General features: G+C 55.2%; 2 non-coding genes and 1 pseudogene across 2 annotated transcripts; all 3 read right to left on the bottom strand.

The window, feature by feature from the left end:
• Positions 1 to 7,016: 7,016 nt before the first annotated feature.
• On the bottom strand, positions 7,017 to 9,273 carry LOC146210194 (large subunit ribosomal RNA; annotated as a pseudogene).
• A 1,081-nt stretch (positions 9,274 to 10,354) lies between these two features.
• On the bottom strand, positions 10,355 to 10,507 carry LOC146210193 (5.8S ribosomal RNA). Its single transcript, XR_014704637.1, has one exon. It is a non-coding gene; the product is annotated as a 5.8S ribosomal RNA (ribosomal RNA).
• Positions 10,508 to 12,287: 1,780 nt separating this feature from the next.
• On the bottom strand, positions 12,288 to 14,102 carry LOC146210192 (small subunit ribosomal RNA). The gene has a single exon (XR_014704585.1). It is a non-coding gene; the product is annotated as a small subunit ribosomal RNA (ribosomal RNA).
• Positions 14,103 to 21,259: the final 7,157 nt, after the last annotated feature.

Genomic DNA, 21,259 nt, shown 5'->3' with positions numbered 1-21,259 from the left:
TGTTCTTAGGCATGTTATGCCCAGGCCACCCTCAGCCACCTGGGCATGAAAGCACCCCAGCGCCACGTCGTGAGGTAGGTGCATCCACTTCCTTACCGCCGTCCGGATAAGAACGTCCATTCTTGACAAGAGTCCGGCGGTCACCGGACTCAGCACCAAAGCATGGTAAAGTCTTGGTAACAAGTAGTACCTCAAGACTACCAAGCGCTGCTGCGGCCGTAAAGGCGCAGCCGATACCCGGTCCAGCAATGTGCTAAGTGTCGATGTTAGGGCTGGCCTCTTCTGCCCGAACGGGGCGTAGCACACTCCCAGATATTTCCATTCGGTGCCCACCTCTGCTGATGTAATGACATCTTCACCGATGTTGAACTTCATTTCTGAGACTAACTTCACCTTCTTGTCTCTTCCGGATGGCTGTAAGGCGACGGTCAGGCTCTTCTTTGCGTTAATCTGCAGGCCTCTCTCAACCAAGAACGATGAGAAGTCGTCAATCCGTAGCTGCAGACCTTGGGGTGATGCAGCCAGGATCACGATGTCATCCGCGAAGGCCATGGCGTCCAACGTTAGACCTCTGCTGTCGAAGAAGATGCCGTTGTTGGGCCTCTGAAGCCACTCGTCCAAGACAAGATTGAAGAGCAGCGGCGAGAGCGGGTCCCCCTGGCGGACTCCTCGGGAAGGATGAACCAACCTCTTCTGATCATCGAATTCCAGCAAGGTTGACGAAGTCTTGTAGAATTCGGAAAGGTAGTCCAGGACTCGTTGACTGCACCCTCGCACTGCCGCTCCTCTCAAGATGGCATCCACGGTGACACTGTCAAATGCCTTGGTTAGGTCCAGACTAGCCATGTACAGCGGTTTTCGGGCTGTCTTCGCCTCGTAGAGTGCCGTTGATAGTAATAGCACATTCTCTGCGCAGCCATCCACCGGGAGGAATGCCCTCTGCCTGCAGTCCAACTCCACCTCGGCCAGGAGCCGGTTTGCCAGAATCTTGTGAAACATACGGACCAACACCGAGGAGATAGTGATTGGCCGAAATTTTGCTGGTGAATCTGCCCCTGGTGTCTTGGGTATAAACACGGTTCTGGCGTTGCGGAGGCTTACTGGCAGATGGCGCGTGAGCATGAGGATGTCCAATAGCACTTGGAGAAGTGCCACCGGCATGGCTCGCAAATCCTTCCCAGTCAGACCATCTGGCCCCGGGGCTGTGCCCAATGGCGGCATTGCCGTCTTAATCTCCAGGGCTGACACTGGCCCAAAGGGGTCTATTCCTCTTCCCCTTGGCTCAGGCACTTCCACACAAGAACGCACTGGCGCCTCCATCACCGCCGTCCAGGCGTCCAACAGTAGAGATGCGTCATTCATCTTGTGCGCCGTCATTCCGTCCAGGATCTCTCTAGCACAGGCGGCCTGTCGCTTCTTGAACATATCCTGCGTCCTTGCAAATTCCTGCCTTCTCAGGCGACGACGGCTGATACGCGGCTGAGTCGTTGACCTTGCCCTGGGTCCTCCTCTGTCTCTAGTTGTTCTGTGCAGATGGTCTTGCAGATAGGAGTTGAACCGTCTTGACACGTCTTCCCCTCTAGCCAGACGTTTACCCAACTCCCAGAGAACTGCCCCTCCATAAGAGGTGGGGCACTGCTTCTGGCACAGTCTTACCAGCTCGTCGCGAATGCTGTTGTCGACCTCCTGCCAGGAATCCCCTCCATGCTGACCAGCTGCCAGCAACGACGCGTCTCCCTCGGGTCCTGGTGTCATGGTCTCTGATTCCTCAGGAATGCTGCCTAATCTTGATGCATCATCAGGCTGTCTTGGTCTTGTCTGCCGGGGCGGGCTGAGCTCCGGGCTCTCCTGGCCAATCTCCATGGCTGCCTGTTCTTCGGCCCCGATCCTCGGTCTCGACCTTGTCTGCCGGGGCGGCCCGCTCCCCGCACTGTCTGCTTCATCACTCCTCCTTGAACTGTGTCCTCGAGATCTTGTCTGCCGGGGCGAGAGCTGTACCCTCGAATCCACGGGGCATGGGCTGGCGTCATTATTCTGGTTGACAATTGAGGATGCCAGCTCCTCCCCCTCCCCGGGCTGAGACTGCAGCAGGCGGTTAACCAATGCCTGGTAGGCAGCCTGCCGCCTGTGCGATTTCACGGAGTCGAAAGAGCGGTGCGGCATCTTCTCCGCTAACCGCTCGTTCAAGTTATAAACACCCTCCCTACGGAGGGTCACCTCTCGTCTGGCCATTATTTCATTCTCCTCCCTGGACCATCTGGGCTTAACACGGGATACATCAATCTCAACATTGTAGGCCGCAGAGTGTTTGGCTCTCCTATGGAGCCCCAGGCCAATTTTCGATGAGTAAGCCCGTTGGCATTCCGGACACACGAAGTGTGACCGGACACGAGAGGTGGAGGGGGGCACACCTGACTGTGGCCTCACCCCTCTTGACTCCAACTCCAGCACCGGGTCGGGAGAGGAGTCTGACTCACTCTCCAGAATGTTTTGTCCACTTCTTTCCTCCTCGTTCTCGCTCTCTGACAGCATGAGGTCAGTTAGCAGTTCCCGCACTTTCTTGGAACTGGTCTTTGGGCCACCCACACGTCCCGTTTTAGTCCTAACGGGGGGTGCCCGATCGGCTCTTGGCTCAAAGATCACCCTTTTCGGGATCGCGCCGGACTCTGGGCCCGGAGCAGTGGAACCAGTGCCACAAGTGACCTCTCCATCACTTAAAGGAACCTCCTTCCCCAAGGGGGGCAACACCGCCCGGTCCAGGGGCAGACAACCCTGGACCGGACGACCCTCGGACTCAGCCATGGATACTCTACACGAAAAATGTGCAAAAGTCCGAACAGCTGGTGAGCCGAGGGTCGAGGTTCCGCCAGGGTCCACTTCTTCACCAGGAGGGTCCGAGAGGTCTGCCAGAACAACCAGGTCCCGGCGGACAGGAACAGCGGTCTTCCTCGCGACCGGGACTTGGACCGCAGGACCCCGCAGCTCCAGGCCAGGACCCGCACCTGCGCCTACTCCCGGATCTCGAAGACTTTGGTCGCCGGGCACCTCCCTCTCCAGGACCGGCTCCGGAACTGCAGGCACCCGATCCCGCCGGCCATGACTGGAACTCTGCACCGCTCCCTTCTCGTCTCCCGAACTTCGTCTCTCCCTGTGTCGGCTGCTTTGTCTCCTGGTCTCCCCTGGCTTCTCCTCGGTGTTCTTCTGTTTCTTGCTCTTCACGGACTTCTTGTGGAACTTTACACTGGAACCACTGGACTGGATCGCCATCTCCCCGCAGGCCGCCAGGGTCTTCTCCCCCTCCGCCTTCGCTTCTCTCTGGTCATCGTCCTCCACCAGTGTAGGCCCCGGAACTTCTCCCAAGGGTTTCTTCAGCGTCTTCTTCTTCACCGTCTTCTCTTTCTTTTCCTTCTTCTCCTCCGCCACCATCTCCGCCTCTCTTCTCCTCCTGGAACGAGTCCTTGTAGCCGGACCACCCAGGTCCTCCAATGACAGGACACCATCCGGAACTTCCACAGCTTCTGCAAGAGGACCCGCACCATTTCCAGGCTCATCCCGTGGTGACGGACCACCCGCACCATTCTCTTGCTGACTTGGACTGACTGTCCGTGGACAGCCAGTAGTGGTTTTCTTTCCCTGTTTCTTCGTGCCAAGTGATGACGGACCAAGGGGTTGGCAGCCCCAGAGGTCCCGAGGTTGATCAGCTCTCCGCCAGGCAATGGCAGTACCGCCCCTACCCACGGAGGAGTTGCCTCCCCCGCGGGCAGAGAGGGCACTGCCACTGCCTGCACAGGACTCACCACGGGTAGGTGGCTGATCGTCGAGTCCCAAGAAGAGTTTTAGCTCGCCAACAAGTATCCCCCAGGCTTACATGGGATCGCCCAGGCCGAGCCCCTTCCCAAGAGCTAAGTCCCACAAAATGGCGGACACCCACGCCGGGGACCGCTCTTGTCCCAGTTTACGTCTGGTCATCGTCGAGCTGAAAACGAATCCTGCAGCTCTCCCAGCGCGCGTGGCGGACTTGTCAACTACTGCCACCGCGTTGGTCGTGTTGTGGGTCGCACCCACGTGCTCGGGCAGGCGGGATCGCAACACCCGTGGTACACTCCCATGACGTGTACCCCTGCCAGACGCCTTCGCGCCCCCGACTTCGGTAACTCTCTTCGTGCTGCGCTCCACGCGAGAGCCCGATTCTACCAAATTTTGTTAAGCGTCTTGGATTGGACGCCGGCCCCGTATTCCAAAACCTTTGGGACCTACCGCCTACGTACCGGAAGCGCGAGTGGAGGCTTCATCCTCCACCCCTCTGGTCTCACAGCGGTACTACTGACAGACTCTCAAAGGGTGCTTGCACCAGTTCTGCTTTCGCTTCGCCTTCACTCTCTTAGCCTGCTGAGACGCCCGAAGGCCTCAGTGTTTCCCAGGACGGACCTGGCACGCCGGAGGTGGAGTGAAGACAGTCTCTAACAGCGCCCCCATGCATCCACGCGGGCTGGGTTACACGGGGTTGCCCCTACCCCTGATGACATAAGTCAGCGGGGATTCCCCCGCGGCGTCCATACATAGAGACTTAGCCGGCACAGCCCATCCCTGGACTGCACCGGCGGGGAACAGACTCTATTTCCCGCTACGAGGAGTGGTCACCTCCGACTCCAGCGGCTTCCACCATGGATTACAGGGAGTTGGGAGCTCCCCAGCCTTATCCCTAGTCCCGTTTGTCAATAGGGTACATCATCGGTAAAGGCTGCAATCTTCAGTGGGCCCCATAGTAGCAGTTCCTAAGCCCGAGAATCTACCCCGCTTTAGCGGGGTAGACTTCCTCAGAGTGCACAAGGTTCCGAGGTTCCAGTCGGCCGTCTGAGCATTCACCGGCGTGGCCTCTCTCGATTACAGGAGCGCGCCATTGCTCCCAGCCTTATCCCTCAGAGCTTCATCGCCAATGGTTGCACCCCTCTCGGTTACAGGAGGACGCAGCCCCTCCCAGTGACCAACCAAAAGTCAATCCACCCATCATCGGGAAAACTGCCTTAGTTTGCTCGATGACAAATTAATGCCACCAGGCTGACCTGTCCCTCTTCATCAGGTCACAGCTGAGTCCTCTCCGCTTCCGCGGAGGGCTCTCGGGTGTCTGCTCACCCGTGTTGAAGTCCCGCTCCAGCCACCCAGAGGCTTGGATTTACGGGCCCGCGCCAGACATGGGCCTGGCTATGGGAGGAGACATATGCAACACAAACTCCGTCCCAAGAAGAGTTTTAGCTCGCCAACAAGTATCCCCCAGGCTTACATGGGATCGCCCAGGCCGAGCCCCTTCCCAAGAGCTAAGTCCCACAATTTGGCGGACACCCACGCCGGGGACCGCTCTTGTCCCAGTTTACGTCTGGTCATCGTCGAGCTGAAAACGAATCCTGCAGCTCTCCCAGCGCGCGTGGCGGACTTGTCAACTACTGCCACCGCGTTGGTCGTGTTGTGGGTCGCACCCACGTGCTCGGGCAGGCGGGATCGCAACACCCGTGGTACACTCCCATGACGTGTACCCCTGCCAGACGCCTTCGCGCCCCCGACTTCGGTAACTCTCTTCGTGCTGCGCTCCACGCGAGAGCCCGATTCTACCAAATTTTGTTAAGCGTCTTGGATTGGACGCCGGCCCCGTATTCCAAAACCTTTGGGACCTACCGCCTACGTACCGGAAGCGCGAGTGGAGGCTTCATCCTCCACCCCTCTGGTCTCACAGCGGTACTACTGACAGACTCTCAAAGGGTGCTTGCACCAGTTCTGCTTTCGCTTCGCCTTCACTCTCTTAGCCTGCTGAGACGCCCGAAGGCCTCAGTGTTTCCCAGGACGGACCTGGCACGCCGGAGGTGGAGTGAAGACAGTCTCTAACAGCGCCCCCATGCATCCTCGCGGGCTGGGTTACACGGGGTTGCCCCTACCCCTGATGACATAAGTCAGCGGGGATTCCCCCGCGGCGTCCATACATAGAGACTTAGCCGGCACAGCCCATCCCTGGACTGCACCGGCGGGGAACAGACTCTTATTTCCCGCTACGAGGAGTGGTCACCTCCGACTCCAGCGGCTTCCACCATGGATTACAGGGAGTTGGGAGCTCCCCAGCCTTATCCCTAGTCCCGTTTGTCAATAGGGTACATCATCGGTAAAGGCTGTAATCTTCAGTGGGCCCCAACGTAGCAGTTCCTAAGCCCGAGAATCTACCCCGCTTTAGCGGGGTAGACTTCCTCAGAGTGCACAAGGCTCCGAGGTTCCAGTCGGCCGTCTGAGCATTCACCGGCGTGGCCTCTCTCGATTACAGGAGCGCGCCATTGCTCCCAGCCTTATCCCTCAGAGCTTCATCGCCAATGGTTGCACCCCTCTCGGTTACAGGAGGACGCAGCCCCTCCCAGTGACCAACCAAAAGTCAATCCACCCATCATCGGGAAAACTGCCTTAGTTTGCTCGATGACAAATTAATGCCACCAGGCTGACCTGTCCCTCTTCATCAGGTCACAGCTGAGTCCTCTCCGCTTCCGCGGAGGGCTCTCGGGTGTCTGCTCACCCGTGTTGAAGTCCCGCTCCAGCCACCCAGAAGCTTGGAAGAGTCATAGTTACTCCCGCCGTTTACCCGCGCTTTTTTGAATTTCTTCACGTTGACATTCAGAGCACTGGGCAGAAATCACATTGCGTCAAGCACCGATCAACGGCCATCGCAATGCTTTGTTTTAATTAGACAGTCGGATTCCCTCGGTCCGTGCCAGTTCTGAGTTGGCTGTTTTCTGCCGGCCGAAGCAAGAACCTCGGGCACGAAGCCCCCGGAACAAGCACAGCTGTGGCTTTCCACAGGAAGGTCCCGACGCTGGTCCGGGCTCGGCCGCACCGCTTTTTACGGCGGCGAGCCTCGCCCAGTCCCGGTGCAGTGCCATTCCTGCTTCTGGACCCCAGCCCGACCGGCTCAGCCCTCAGAGCCAATCCTTTTCCCAAGGTTACGGATCCGTTTTGCCGACTTCCCTTACCTACATTGGTCTAGAGACTAGAGGCTGTTCACCTTGGAGACCTGCTGCGGATATGGGTACGGTCCGGCACGAAAATCACACTCCCTCACTCGGATTTTCAAGGGCCGACAGGAGCGCACCGGACAGCGCAAGAGCCGCACTGCTCTACGGAGCCACCGTCCCTATCTCGGGGTGAACCCATTCCAGGGACTCGATCTCCTTACAGAGAAAAGAAAACTCTTCCCGGGGCTCCCATCGGCGTCTCCGAGCTGGTTTGCGTTGCCGCACTGGGCCCCGAAGGACCGATCTCCGTAGCCGGGTTCGGGACTGTTAACCCGATTCCCTTTCGGTTGCAGCGGGGCGTCTCCGATTCGACAGACAGAGCTGCACAAACGCGCCCGCTTCTGAAAGGATTTCTCCTTTCCCTAAGGACCGACTGACCCATGTTCAACTGCTGTTCACATGGAACCCTTCTCCACTTCAGTCCTCAAGGTTCTCACTTGAGTATTTGCTACTACCACCAAGATCTGCACCAGCGGCGGCTCCAGGCGGGCTCACGCCCGACACCTTCAACGCACACCGCTGCGGCCCTCCTACTCGTCGCGGCTTAGCACCCCCACAGTTCGTGCTACTCTGCCAGCGACGGCCGGGGATAGGCGCGACGCTAGAGCGCCATCCATTTTCGGGGCTAGTTGCTTCGGCAGGTGAGTTGTTACACACTCCTTAGCGGATTCCGACTTCCATGGCCACCGTCCTGCTGTCTTAAGCAACCAACACCCTTCATGGGTTCTCATGAGCGTCCCGACTCGGGCGCCTTACCCCGGCGTTTGGTTCATCCCACAGCGCCAGTTCTGCTTACCAAAAGTGGCCCACTTGGCACTCTCATCGCAGCGGGAGGCCTCAACCCAGAAGGCCTCCCGTACACCCATTGAAAGTTTGAGAATAGGTTGAGGACGTTTCGACCCCAATGCCTCTAATCATTCGCTTTACCAGGTGTGACTGCTCTCCCATCGAGCGCCAGCTATCCTGAGGGAAACTTCGGAGGGAACCAGCTACTAGATGGTTCGATTGGTCTTTCGCCCCTATACCCGGATCGGACGATCGATTTGCACGTCAGAATCGCTTCGGACCTCCACCAGAGTTTCCTCTGGCCTCGTCCTGCCCGGGCATAGTTCACCATCTTTCGGGTGCCAACGTGTGCGCTCTCGCTCCGCCCCGGCGACAAGAGAGCGCCTGGGACGGGCCGTTGCTGCGCCCACACCCCTGTGCGGTGCGGGATCGCAACGCGGCCCGCGAAGGGCCTTCACGTTTCATTGCGCCATTGGGTTTCGGGAGACCCATTGACTCGCGCACATGTTAGACTCCTTGGTCCGTGTTTCAAGACGGGTCGGGTGGGTTACCGACCTACTCGCCGCAAACCACGATAGCGCCTCCGCGGGAGAATTCCCCGCTCGCCCGGCTTCTCGCCGCCAGCCCGCCGCCACGGGACCAACCCGGACAACAGGAGGCGACAAGCTTGCCCAGCGGGTCCTCCGCTCCGATTCCAGAGGGCGTCATCGTTCGGGCCTCCCGACAGCCGGGAGAAGCCCATGGGGCCTGGACGGGGTGACGAACTCTTCGTGCACGGCAAGGTATAACTCCCGCGAACCGTCCCCGAGGGGACGGGCAGGTCACCTCCACAGCCGGACTCAAAGTCGTACTTTTCCCATTTACCCGCGTCCGTCGCGGCGTTCTACCGGCGGTGGGAAGTGCGCACCCCGGAGACCGCGTCCGCGCACTGGCAGCCGGAACAGCCCCCCGAAAGGAGCCGTTTACCCGACGCCGCCAGCTCGGCAGTCGTCCGGAGACTGAATCCCACCGCTTTCGAGCTTCGAGGGCCCACCCGTTTTACTCTAAGCGGTTTCACGTACTCTTGAACTCTCTCTTCAAAGTTCTTTTCAACTTTCCCTCACGGTACTTGTTGACTATCGGTCTCTCGGTCGTATTTAGCCTTAGATGGAGTTTACCACCCACTTAGGGCTGCACTCTCAAGCAACCCGACTCACGGGAGGCTTCGTCCCGGGCGCGCAACGGCGGAGACGGGCCTGGCACCCACTCTGGGACAAGCCCCTGTCAGGGGGACTTGCACCGTCGCAAACTCCCGGGAACGTTGCCTCCCATACACCACATTTCCCGACCGCCTGCAAGGACGGGGGATTCGGTGCTGGGCTAGGTCCCGTTTCGCTCGCAGCTACTCAGGGAATCCCTGTTGGTTTCTTTTCCTCCGCTTAGTGATATGCTTAAATTCAGCGGGTTGTCTCGCCTGATCTGAGGTCGACAGCAATGAAATGCATTGTCCTCCAACTCGGTCCGATAACTTTTCGGCGCGGTCGAGCGCGCTCCGCTCGTCCGTCTCCCTTCTTTGCGCGGCTCGCGCCTTCCGCCCATTCCTCGCTTTTTTTTCGCAGTCGGCAACACCCTCGGCGACGTGCGAGCGAGACTGGAAGGCGCCGCATGGCCGGCGCTCGGGACGGCGCGCGCATATCGGTTGCGCCGAAAACGAACCATTGAGTAGGAAGAAGCAACCCCCGACCGCCGCGGTCGACTGAATGCCGCCTCTCGTCTCTTTCCCTCGAGCGAGAGACGAACGTACAACCTGGCGTAGGGGCATCTTCACAAAAGATTTTGCGTCGCCCCTGCCCCAACTGGAGTGGCCCAGTTTTTTTCGGGACAGAGACTGCGAAGCACTTAGACCGACGGCGGACAACGCTCGTAACGAGATACGCGTCCGTTCGACCCGTACTAGACAATGCTTGAGCAGAGAGACTCCTTTCCCTCGGAGCCCGTGAGGATCCCTTTAGCGCGCCGCACGGCAGCGCGCGCCTCTGCGCCTACAAACTCTCCTCTAGCGTCAACGCGTTCACACCCGGTCGTTTCCCCGCACAACCCGGCGCGAGATCTCCCTTCTTCTCGCGCGGGCGTGCCCGGACCAGGCGCTCCCGTCTCTCGCGTTTCGCGAGGAAAGTTTGTTTCCACTCTCTCCGTAGGCCAGCCCGCAAATGCCGCTCTGGCGCTCGTCCTTCCGGCCTCGTCTCCCTTGAACGACCGCACTGCAGGTAATCCCTTCCTGCGGCAATCGCCTCTCTCGGAGGCCCGGACGACGCGCAACTGGCAGCCTGCGCGGCCCTCGGCACAAAGCGTGGCGCAGGGCGACCCCGACTCGACCGCCTTTCGCGCGGGCGCAAGGGTTCGACCCACGTCTCTCCTCAATTTGCGCAAAGTCTTTCGAGGGATCTTCGGCGTTTCGTACAGAGCCGTCCTTGATGCCGACACGGTCAAAACGAGTCGCCGGCGACGCCATCCCCGGGCGCCGGCGCCTCTCTTGATATATGATCCGACCCTCAGACAGACGAACCCAAGGGAAGACCCAAGGGCGCAATGTGCGTTCGAAGAATCAGTGCTCAGTGTGTCCTGCAATTCACACCAAGTCTCGCAGCTGGCTGCGTTCTTCATCGACCCGAGAACCGAGTGATCCACCGCTTAGAGTCGTGCGTTTGGTTTGTTCAATTCCGTACAGTACAACAAAGGGTTTCAGACACCCAGGCTTTTCCCCTGGTCTCCAGTGTCGCAGTTTCGTCCAACTCCTGCAACATCTCGCAGCGTTTCGTTCGGCCTCTGTGCCAGCCTGCAAGCGGCTCGGGCGCTGCGCCTCTGCGAAAAGGCTTGTGCAGTGATAGTGCTACTCGAGAGGAAGCGTGTGAGCAGCGTGCGGTCCCCATTTTCCTTCTCCCTGGTGCTATGGGCGAAAAAATCATGTGCGCGTCACAGAGCCCCTTATGACGCCGCACTATCAAGGAACCAAGAAAGAGTCATCCATTGGGTTTCATCAGAGGGGTTTCGCACCAGCACGGTAGAAGGGTTTGATAAAAGTTCTGCTGTTCACATGGTCATCTGCTGTTCACATGGTCATCTGCTGTTCACATCACAACTGCTGTTCACATTTCGACCGCCGCTCTCAAGCACCTTCTCTCTCCGGTGGATCGCTCCTGGATAGATCCGTACAGCGACGCTTCTCATGGGTGGCCTCTTGGACCGACCTCTATCAACGTCACGCTGCCGCGATCTCATCCTCCACCGTCTACCACTTTTGCACAAAGGAGCCGCTATCAACTTCGCATAAGAGGCCTTGCGCACCGCTCAGCATTGGAGCCGGACAGCGCGTACTTGACAATCCGCAAGAAGAGAGTCAGTCGGACTACTCCCGCAACGGGAGCCCACCAACCACAAGTGTCTCGGACGGCTTTTCGGTGGCGCACCGACAGACTACTCGGAAACCGGGAAGGACGAAGCCCCGAGAGAACCTCAAGGCCGCGAATGCGTTCGAGTGCGGGATTATAACCCCGTCGTCCTTTTTGTTCCCGAAGTCTCCTTTCGCGCCATCGGCACGGCGCCTAATATCGCGCCCGACGAGCGAGCGTCAGACGTTCACCACGCCTTGAACGAAGCAAACGACATCCAGAGCCAGCGAGCTGCGGTTCCTCTCGTACTTCGCAGCAGCGCCGCCGTTCCCTTGGCAGCGGGCAGACCTTTCCCTCGGCCCGCACTACAGATTCCGAGTCGTTCTTTTACTCCTTTTGCAAAAGAGCCCGCGAGCAGCGTTTCCGCTCGTACTTCGCAGCAGCGCCGCCGTTCCCTTGGCGGCGCGCAGGCCTTTCCCTCGGCCCGCGCTACCGACTCGAACGCAAAGAGCTTCGCAGCAGAGTTAGCGAGCAGCGTTTCCTCTCGTACTTCGCCGCAGCGCCGCCGTTCCCTTGGCGGCGCGCAGGCCACTGACTCGGCCCGCGCTACCGACTCTGCGCAACTCTCTGCAAAAGAGCCAGCGAGTAGCGTTTCCGCTCGTACTTCGCAGCAGCGCCGCCGTTCCCTTGGCGGCGCGCAGGCCTTCCCCTGAGCCTGCGCTACGGACTCTGACGCAAAAAAGAAGTAGCCGCAGCAGAGCTAGCGAGCCGCGTTTCCTCTCGTACTTCGCAGCAGCGCCGCCGTTCCCTTGGCGGCGGGCAGGCCTTTCCCTCGGCCCGCACCACAGACTCCGTGCGTCGCTTCGAAAAAGCGGATGAGTTCTTCGATAACCGAAAGCCCACCGTCATAGGTGCGTTACGCCGTTTGTACCCGCGGAAGCCGACCGTCCGACAATCCCTTGGTGACGGAGCTCCGCTGGGCGTAACAATTTGTGCAGAGAAGCGGCTTCAGAATCTCGCAACTCCGCGGTGAAAGGCCATCCCCCGCTTATAAGTGGGGGCGGCGCCGGGCGTGACAAGCACAGTCCGGTAATGATCCTTCCGCAGGTTCACCTACGGAAACCTTGTTACGACTTTTACTTCCTCTAAATGATCAAGTTTGGTCATCTTTCCAACAGACCGGCGCAACCGAAAGGCCGCGCCGGACATCGGTCCGAAGACCTCACTAAATCATTCAATCGGTAGTAGCGACGGGCGGTGTGTACAAAGGGCAGGGACGTAATCAACGCGAGCTTATGACTCGCGCTTACTGGGAATTCCTCGTTCAAGGGGAACAATTGCAAGCCCCTATCCCAATCACGAAAGAAGTTCCACGGGTTACCCAGTCTTTTCAGACAGGGATAAAGACACGCTGCTTCCTTCAGTGTAGCGCGCGTGCGGCCCCGGACATCTAAGGGCATCACAGACCTGTTATTGCTCTGTTTCGTGCGGCTAGGAGCCGCTTGTCCCTCTAAGAAGGTTGTAAGGTGCTGGGAACCCCGCACCTATTTAATAGGCTAGAGTCTCGTTCGTTATCGGAATTAACCAGACAAATCGCTCCACCAACTAAGAACGGCCATGCACCACCATCCACCGAATCAAGAAAGAGCTCTCAATCTGTCAATCCTCCCAGTGTCCGGGCCGGGTAAGTTTTCCCGTGTTGAGTCAAATTAAGCCGCAGGCTCCACTCCTGGTGGTGCCCTTCCGTCAATTCCTTTAAGTTTCAGCTTTGCAACCATACTTCCCCCGGAACCCAAATACTTTGGTTTCCCGGAAGCTGCCCGCCGAGTCATTTGAGTAACTCAGGCGGATCGCTGGTTGGCATCGTTTATGGTCAGAACTAGGGCGGTATCTGATCGCCTTCGAACCTCTGACTTTCGTTCTTGATCAAAGAAAACATTCTTGGCAAATGCTTTCGCAGTAGTTCGTCTTGCGACGGTCCAAGAATTTCACCTCTAGCGCCGCAATACGAATGCCCCCGTCTGTCCCTCTTAATCATTACCCCGTATTCCAAAAACCAACAGAACAGAAACAGGGTCTTGTTCTATTATTCCATGCAAGTTTATTCAGGCGACTCGCCTGCGTTGAGCACTCTAATTTTTTCAAAGTAAAAGCGCAGGCCACCTCGAGACGCACCAATGAAGGGCACCAAGAGAGGACCGGCATGATGTTCAGTACGAGCCATCGCATCGGGTAGATGCACTACTCGTCTGGAACTGAGATCCAACTACGAGCTTTTTAACCGCAGCAGCTTTAGTATACGCTATTGGAGCTGGAATTACCGCGGCTGCTGGCACCAGACTTGCCCTCCAATTGATCCTCGTTAAAGGATTTAGAGTGTACTCATTTCAATTACGGGGCCTCAAAAGAGTCCCGTATTGTTATTTTTCGTCACTACCTCCCCGTGCCGGGAGTGGGTAATTTGCGCGCCTGCTGCCTTCCTTGGATGTGGTAGCCGTTTCTCAGGCTCCCTCTCCGGAATCGAACCCTGATTCTCCGTTACCCGTAACAACCATGGTAGGCAAGTAACCTACCATCGAAAGTTGATAAGGCAGACACTTGAAAGAAACGTCGCCGGCTCATGGCCATGCGATCAGCACAAAGTTATCCAGAGTCACCACAGAGTACGGGCAGAACCCGATGGGTCTTGGTCTAATAAAAGCGCCCGTCAGCCAAAGGCCTTCAGGCTCAATGCATGTATTAGCTCTAGAATTGCCACAGTTGTCCAAGTAGAAAGAAACGATCTAAGGAACCATAACTGATTTAATGAGCCATTCGCGGTTTCGCCTTATTTCGGCATGTACTTAGACATGCATGGCTTAATCTTTGAGACAAGCATATGATTACTGGCAGGATCAACCAGGTAGATGCATAGGCAATACCCCGCCACGGGTGCCTTTGTCGCAGCGCTTTCGAGGCCGCCTTTAGGCGCCCCAGCGCGCGACGCATCTTATTTTGTGCGTCGTTCGAGCTCGCTGCGACGTCCGCCCCGTGGGGCCGGATCTCGTCGCGCGGCAAGAGAGCACGTGCCTTTGGGCAGAAACATTTGTAACGCGCTCACCGGTGCGCACGCGGCACGAGGCCGTGGCGTTCGTACACCGGACGGCGCTTGCTGCGTTGCCGATACGGCCAAGCCGCCAGACGACGGGACACGCCCGCGTCTTCGGCGCACTTGCTCGGAATCGAGTTCCGGACAGCACGGAACACACCTCAAAACACAGTGGAAACAGCGTCGTCCGACAACCAGCCCCCATCGCAGACGCGGATGAGGCTGCAGACGAATGCCGTGGGGTCGAGACAGCGTGTTGGTCCGCCGCCTCTACACCCCCATATAATAGCAGCGATAAATGCCCAGACCTTCCTGGGTAAACGACTGGCCGTACTCGAGGAAAATCCGCCGTAAAGTAGACGGCGAATCGTGCGCGCACGTCGCGCGCTCGGCGCCCGCAATCGTACTCGAGAAATGATCACCGAGAACGTGAGCCCTTCAATGCAAAACAGTCCCACAGTGGTGCGTCTCGCCGGCCGTACACGAACACCCTGCCGCGCCGCAGCGGCCGCGAACGAGCGGCCCTGCTCGAAACGGCTTCGCCCCAGAAGGCACTGAATCGTCCGCGACCTACGACGGCACATCGCGGCGCCCCGACCGCGGCCGTACTCGTGGACTATGCTGCGCGGGCCTGCTCGAAAGGGCAGCGCAGGCAGAAAGCGCTGGCTCTTGCGCGACCTACAACGGCGCGCCGCCCCGACCGCGGCCGTACTCGTGGACTAAGCTGCACGCGAACGGGCCTGCTCGAAAGGGCTGCGCCGCAGAAAGCGCTGGCTCGTGCGCGACCTGCAACGGCGCGCCGCGGCGCCCCGACCGCGGCCGTACTCGTGGAATATGGTGCACGCGCGCGGACCTGCTCGAAAGGGCTGCGCCGCAGAAAGCGCCGAATCGTGCGCAACCGACAACGGCGCGCTGCGGCACCCCGCCGGTGCCCGTAGTCGTGGACTCTGCCGCCGGCGCGCGCGGGGCGGTGACGCGCTCACCCAACTTTGGTCGAAGTCGAGCAATGCTCGTTTATGAACCCCTAGCTGTGCAGCCGCTCTCATTCCGAGATTGCGAAATCTTGTCGTTTCGCGGCCGGCTGGGTGCGCAAAACAGCTTTTGGACTTTGCCGTTCGAGCGCGCGCTTCAAAATGTCTTGGTTGCCTGAGCCACTAGGGCCCTATATATATGCAGCGATAAATACCCAGACCTACTTGGGTCTTTTTGCGCGTCTGCCGGGGCGAAGTTCGGCTTTGCCGCACGGCTCGTTACTTTGAAATCGAGCTTACGGATGCGTCTCGTGCCCTTGGAATTCACCACACGGCACTAATCGAAAGGGATTAGTCGCACGCGAAAAAGGTTCACCTTGCGAAAAGTTTGTTGAACACAAAATAAAAAAATCAAGTTTTGCTCGCGCCATCTCCCCCGCAATAATTTGTGAGGTCCCGCTTTTGTTGTTTCTACAGCGGTCGCTAGCTGTTTGTCTCTGTACCAGTGTTGTAAAGAGGAAAAAAAAAACAAAAAAAAAACGAGGGCTGTAGATTTTCAGGTGACTTGAAAATTCATTCATTAAATCGTTTTTATCATGCCAACATTTGAGAGCCATAATATTAATGGCATTTTATAATATTTCCTATTTAAAAAATATAATAAAAGAAATTGTTTATAGGGCCTTCGAAAGCAATTCGCTTTCAAATGTGATGCAGCATGTAAAAATTACTCTGAGATGTACCACGGGAAGCTGTTCAAAACTGCATAGCGGCTTTGCCCCAGTGCACCTTGGCGCTTCTTCCTCGTTGGAGCTCGTTGCGACTAAAAAAGCGGCGCGAAAGCTGTTGTAGCAAACGCGTACCATTCGTCCGCGTCAAGTCGCAATCGGGGGACGAGTCGTCGCAAAAGCGTAGCGCGGAAAAGCCGACTAAAACCAGCCTAATCTTGCGAACGGGACCAATTTTCACGTCCTTTTAATATCTTTCACGCGTTGAAATAGATTTGTGTAGATTTTTAAACGCTTGCAGCAATAATATGGCATCGAACCTGTCATGCTCGTCGCTAGTTCACGCACGGCGAGAGGGGAAATTTTGTTACTCCCGTCGTTTACCCGCGTTTTCTCAAAGCCTGTTTACTACTGAAATCGGACCACAAGTCGCCTAGTGTGGGAGGAGAACTGTGAAGGGAGTAGAACTGCCTCTCCACACACACACACGCAGAGAGAAAAAGCATTTTCACTGTATACAAAAACTGTTGCGATTGCCACTTGTCACCAATTCCGCACATACGAATAAAGTTGTTAAAAAAAAAAAATACGCCCCTGGCCAGCATCCCAGTAAATGTGCATATCGTAAGAAATTTAGCATTGGAATTAAAAAGCACGGATTTATTTACGAGCCGGCAAGGTTCGCTCCACAGTTCTTTCTTCTTAAGTTTCCAGTCTCACCGCATGTTAAACAGCGGTCGCTTAACTAGTCCTGAGAGCAAAAACTTGGCTGTTGAGTGTCCAGCGCTGCGTAAAAATACAGTGAAGGAAATTGTTTATTGGGGCCTTCGAAATCAGTTCGGATTGAAACGTCAGGAAGGGTGTAAATAATACTCTGGGACGTACTGCGGGCCGCTTTTCCAAACCGCGTCTGCCGGGGCGAAATCGCGTAGGAAGATAGAGCGGCTTTGCCGCAGCACACCTTGCCATTTCTTTCTCTATGGAGCTCGTTGCGACTAAAAAAAAAAAGGCGCCAGAGCTATTGTAGCAAACGCGTACGATTCGTCCGCGTCAACTCTCGATCGGGGGACGCAAAAGCGTCGCAAAAGCGTAGCGCGGAAAAGCCGACTTAAAGCAGCCTAATATTGCGAATGGGACGAATTTTCACGTTCTTTTAATATTTCTTCACGCGTTGAATTCGATTTGCGTAATTTTTAAACGCTTGCAGCAATAATATGGCATCGAACCTGTCATGCTCGTCGCTAGTTCACGTACGGCGAGAGGGGAAATTTTGTTACTCCCGTCGTTTACCCGCGTTTTCTCAAAGCCTGTTTACTACTGAAATCGGACCACAAGTCGCCTAGTGTGGGAGGAGAACTGTGAAGGGAGTAGAACTGCCTCTCCACACACACACACGCAGAGAGAAAAAGCATTTTCACTGTATACAAAAACTGTTGCGATTGCCACTTGTCACCAATTCCGCACATACGAATAAAGTTGTTAAAAAAAAAATACGCCCCTGGCCAGCATCCCAGTAAATGTGCATATCGTAAGAAATTTAGCATTGGAATTAAAAAGCACGGATTTATTTACGAGCCGGCAAGGTTCGCTCCACAGTTCTTTCTTCTTAAGTTTCCAGTCTCACCGCATGTTAAACAGCGGTCGCTTAACTAGTCCTGAGAGCAAAAACTTGGCTGTTGAGTGTCCAGCGCTGCGTAAAAATACAGTGAAGGAAATTGTTTATTGGGGCCTTCGAAATCAGTTCGGATTGAAACGTCAGGAAGGGTGTAAATAATACTCTGGGACGTACTGCGGGCCGCTTTTCCAAACCGCGTCTGCCGGGGCGATATCGCGTAGGGAGATAGAGCGGCTTTGCCGCAGCACACCTTGCCATTTCTTTCTCTACGGAGCTCGTTGCGACTAAAAAAAAGGCGCCAGAGCTATTGTATGTAGCAAACGCGTACGATTCGTCCGCGTCAAGTCTCGATCGGGGGACGCAAAAGCGTCGCAAAAGCGTAGCGCGGAAAAGCCGACTTAAAGCAGCCTAATATTGCGAACGGGACCAATTTTCACGTTCTTTTAATATTTCTTCACGCGTTGAATTCGATTTGCGTAATTTTTAAACGCTTGCAGCAATAATATGGCATCGAACCTGTCATGCTCGTCGCTAGTTCACGCACGGCGAGAGGGGAAATTTTGTTACTCCCGTCGTTTACCCGCGTTTTCTCAAAGCCTGTTTACTACTGAAATCGGACCACAAGTCGCCTAGTGTGGGAGGAGAACTGTGAAGGGAGTAGAACTGCCTCTCCACACACACACACGCAGAGAGAAAAAGCATTTTCACTGTATACAAAAACTGTTGTGATTGCCACTTGTCACCAATTCCGCACATACAATAAAGTTGTTAAAAAAAAAAATACGCCCCTGGCCAGCATCCCAGTAAATGTGCATATCGTAAGAAATTTAGCATTGGAATTAAAAAGCACGGATTTATTTACGAGCCGGCAAGGTTCGCTCCACAGTTCTTTCTTCTTAAGTTTCCAGTCTCACCGCATGTTAAACAGCGGTCGCTTAATTAGTCCTAAGAGCAGAAACTTGGCTGTTGAGTGTCCAGCGCTGCGTAAAAATACAGTGAAGGAAATTGTTTATTGGGGCCTTCGAAATCAGTTCGCATTGAACCGTCAAGAAGGGTGTAAATAATACTCTGGGACGTACTGCGGGCCGCTTTTCCAAACCGCGTCTGCCGGGGCGAAATCGCGTAGGGAGATAGAGCGGCTTTGCCGCAGCACACCTTGCCATTTCTTTCTCTATGGAGCTCGTTGCGACTAAAAAAAAAGGCGCCAGAGCTATTGTAGCAAACGCGTACGATTCGTCCGCGTCAAGTCTCGATCGGGGGACGCAAAAGCGTCGCAAAAGCGTAGCGCGGAAAAGCCGACTTAAAGCAGCCTAATATTGCGAATGGGACCAATTTTCACGTTCTTTTAATATTTCTTCACGCGTTGAATTCGATTTGCGTAATTTTTAAACGCTTGCAGCAATAATATGGCATCGAACCTGTCATGCTCGTCGCTAGTTCACGTACGGCGAGAGGGGAAATTTTGTTACTCCCGTCGTTTACCCGCGTTTTCTCAAAGCCTGTTTACTACTGAAATCGGACCACAAGTCGCCTAGTGTGGGAGGAGAACTGTGAAGGGAGTAGAACTGCCTCTCCACACACACACACGCAGAGAGAAAAAGCATTTTCACTGTATACAAAAACTGTTGCGATTGCCACTTGTCACCAATTCCGCACATACGAATAAAGTTGTTAAAAAAAAAAATACGCCCCTGGCCAGCATCCCAGTAAATGTGCATATCGTAAGAAATTTAGCATTGGAATTAAAAAGCACGGATTTATTTACGAGCCGGCAAGGTTCGCTCCACAGTTCTTTCTTCTTAAGTTTCCAGTCTCACCGCATGTTAAACAGCGGTCGCTTAACTAGTCCTGAGAGCAAAAACTTGGCTGTTGAGTGTCCAGCGCTGCATTAAAATACAATAAAATAAATTGTTTATTGGGGCCTTCGAAATCAGTTCGGATTGAAACGTCAGGAAGGGTGTAAATAATACTCTGGGACGTACTGCGGGCCGCTTTTCCAAACCGCATCTGCCGGGGCGAAATCGCGTAGGGAGATAGAGCGGCTTTGCCGCAGCACACCTTGCCATTTCTTTCTCTATGGAGCTCGTTGCGACTAAAAAAAAAGGCGCCAGAGCTATTGTAGCAAACGCGTACGATTCGTCCGCGTCAAGTCTCGATCGGGGGACGCAAAAGCGTCGCAAAAGCGTAGCGCGGAAAAGCCGACTTAAAGCAGCCTAATATTGCGAATGGGACCAATTTTCACGTTCTTTTAATATTTCTTCACGCGTTGAATTCGAGTTGCGTAATTTTTAAACGCTTGCAGCAATAATATGGCATCGAACCTGTCATGCTCGTCGCTAGTTCACGTACGGCGAGAGGGGAAATTTTGTTACTCCCGTCGTTTACCCGCGTTTTCTCAAAGCCTGTTTACTACTGAAATCGGACCACAAGTCGCCTAGTGTGGGAGGAGAACTGTGAAGGGAGTAGAACTGCCTCTCCACACACACACACGCAGAGAGAAAAAGCATTTTCACTGTATACAAAAACTGTTGCGATTGCCACTTGTCACCAATTCCGCACATACGAATAAAGTTGTTAAAAAAAAAAATACGCCCCTGGCCAGCATCCCAGTAAATGTGCATATCGTAAGAAATTTAGCATTGGAATTAAAAGCACGGATTTATTTACGAGCCGGCAAGGTTCGCTCCACAGTTCTTTCTTCTTAAGTTTCCAGTCTCACCGCATGTTAAACAGCGGTCGCTTAACTAGTCCTGAGAGCAAAAACTTGGCTGTTGAGTGTCCAGCGCTGCGTAAAAATACAGTGAAGGAAATTGTTTATTGGGGCCTTCGAAATCAGTTCGGATTGAAACGTCAGGAAGGGTGTAAATAATACTCTGGGACGTACTGAGGGCCGCTTTTCCAAACCGCGTCTGCCGGGGCGATATCGCGTAGGGAGATAGAGCGGCTTTGCCGCAGCACACCTTGCCATTTCTTTCTCTACGGAGCTCGTTGCGACTAAAAAAAAGGCGCCAGAGCTATTGTATGTAGCAAACGCGTACGATTCGTCCGCGTCAAGTCTCGATCGGGGGACGCAAAAGCGTCGCAAAAGCGTAGCGCGGAAAAGCCGACTTAAAGCAGCCTAATATTGCGAACGGGACCAATTTTCACGTTCTTTTAATATTTCTTCACGCGTTGAATTCGATTTGCGTAATTTTTAAACGCTTGCAGCAATAATATGGCATCGAACCTGTCATGCTCGTCGCTAGTTCACGCACGGCGAGAGGGGAAATTTTGTTACTCCCGTCGTTTACCCGCGTTTTCTCAAAGCCTGTTTACTACTGAAATCGGACCACAAGTCGCCTAGTGTGGGAGGAGAACTGTGAAGGGAGTAGAACTGCCTCTCCACACACACACACGCAGACAGAAAAAGCATTTTCACTGTATACAAAAACTGTTGCGATTGCCACTTGTCACCAATTCCGCACATACAATAAAGTTGTTAAAAAAAAAAAATACGCCCCTGGCCAGCATCCCAGTAAATGTGCATATCGTAAGAAATTTAGCATTGGAATTAAAAAGCACGGATTTATTTACGAGCCGGCAAGGTTCGCTCCACAGTTCTTTCTTCTTAAGTTTCCAGTCTCACCGCATGTTAAACAGCGGTCGCTTAATTAGTCCTAA

Source organism: Amblyomma maculatum, chromosome 1 (genome assembly GCF_055883805.1).
Source record: "Amblyomma maculatum isolate TAMU_Amacu chromosome 1, ASM5588380v1, whole genome shotgun sequence".
Taxonomy (NCBI): Eukaryota; Metazoa; Arthropoda; class Arachnida; order Ixodida; family Ixodidae; genus Amblyomma; species Amblyomma maculatum.
The sequence above is the reverse complement of the archived record's forward strand: the minus strand, read 5'-3'. Positions and strand labels throughout refer to the sequence as shown.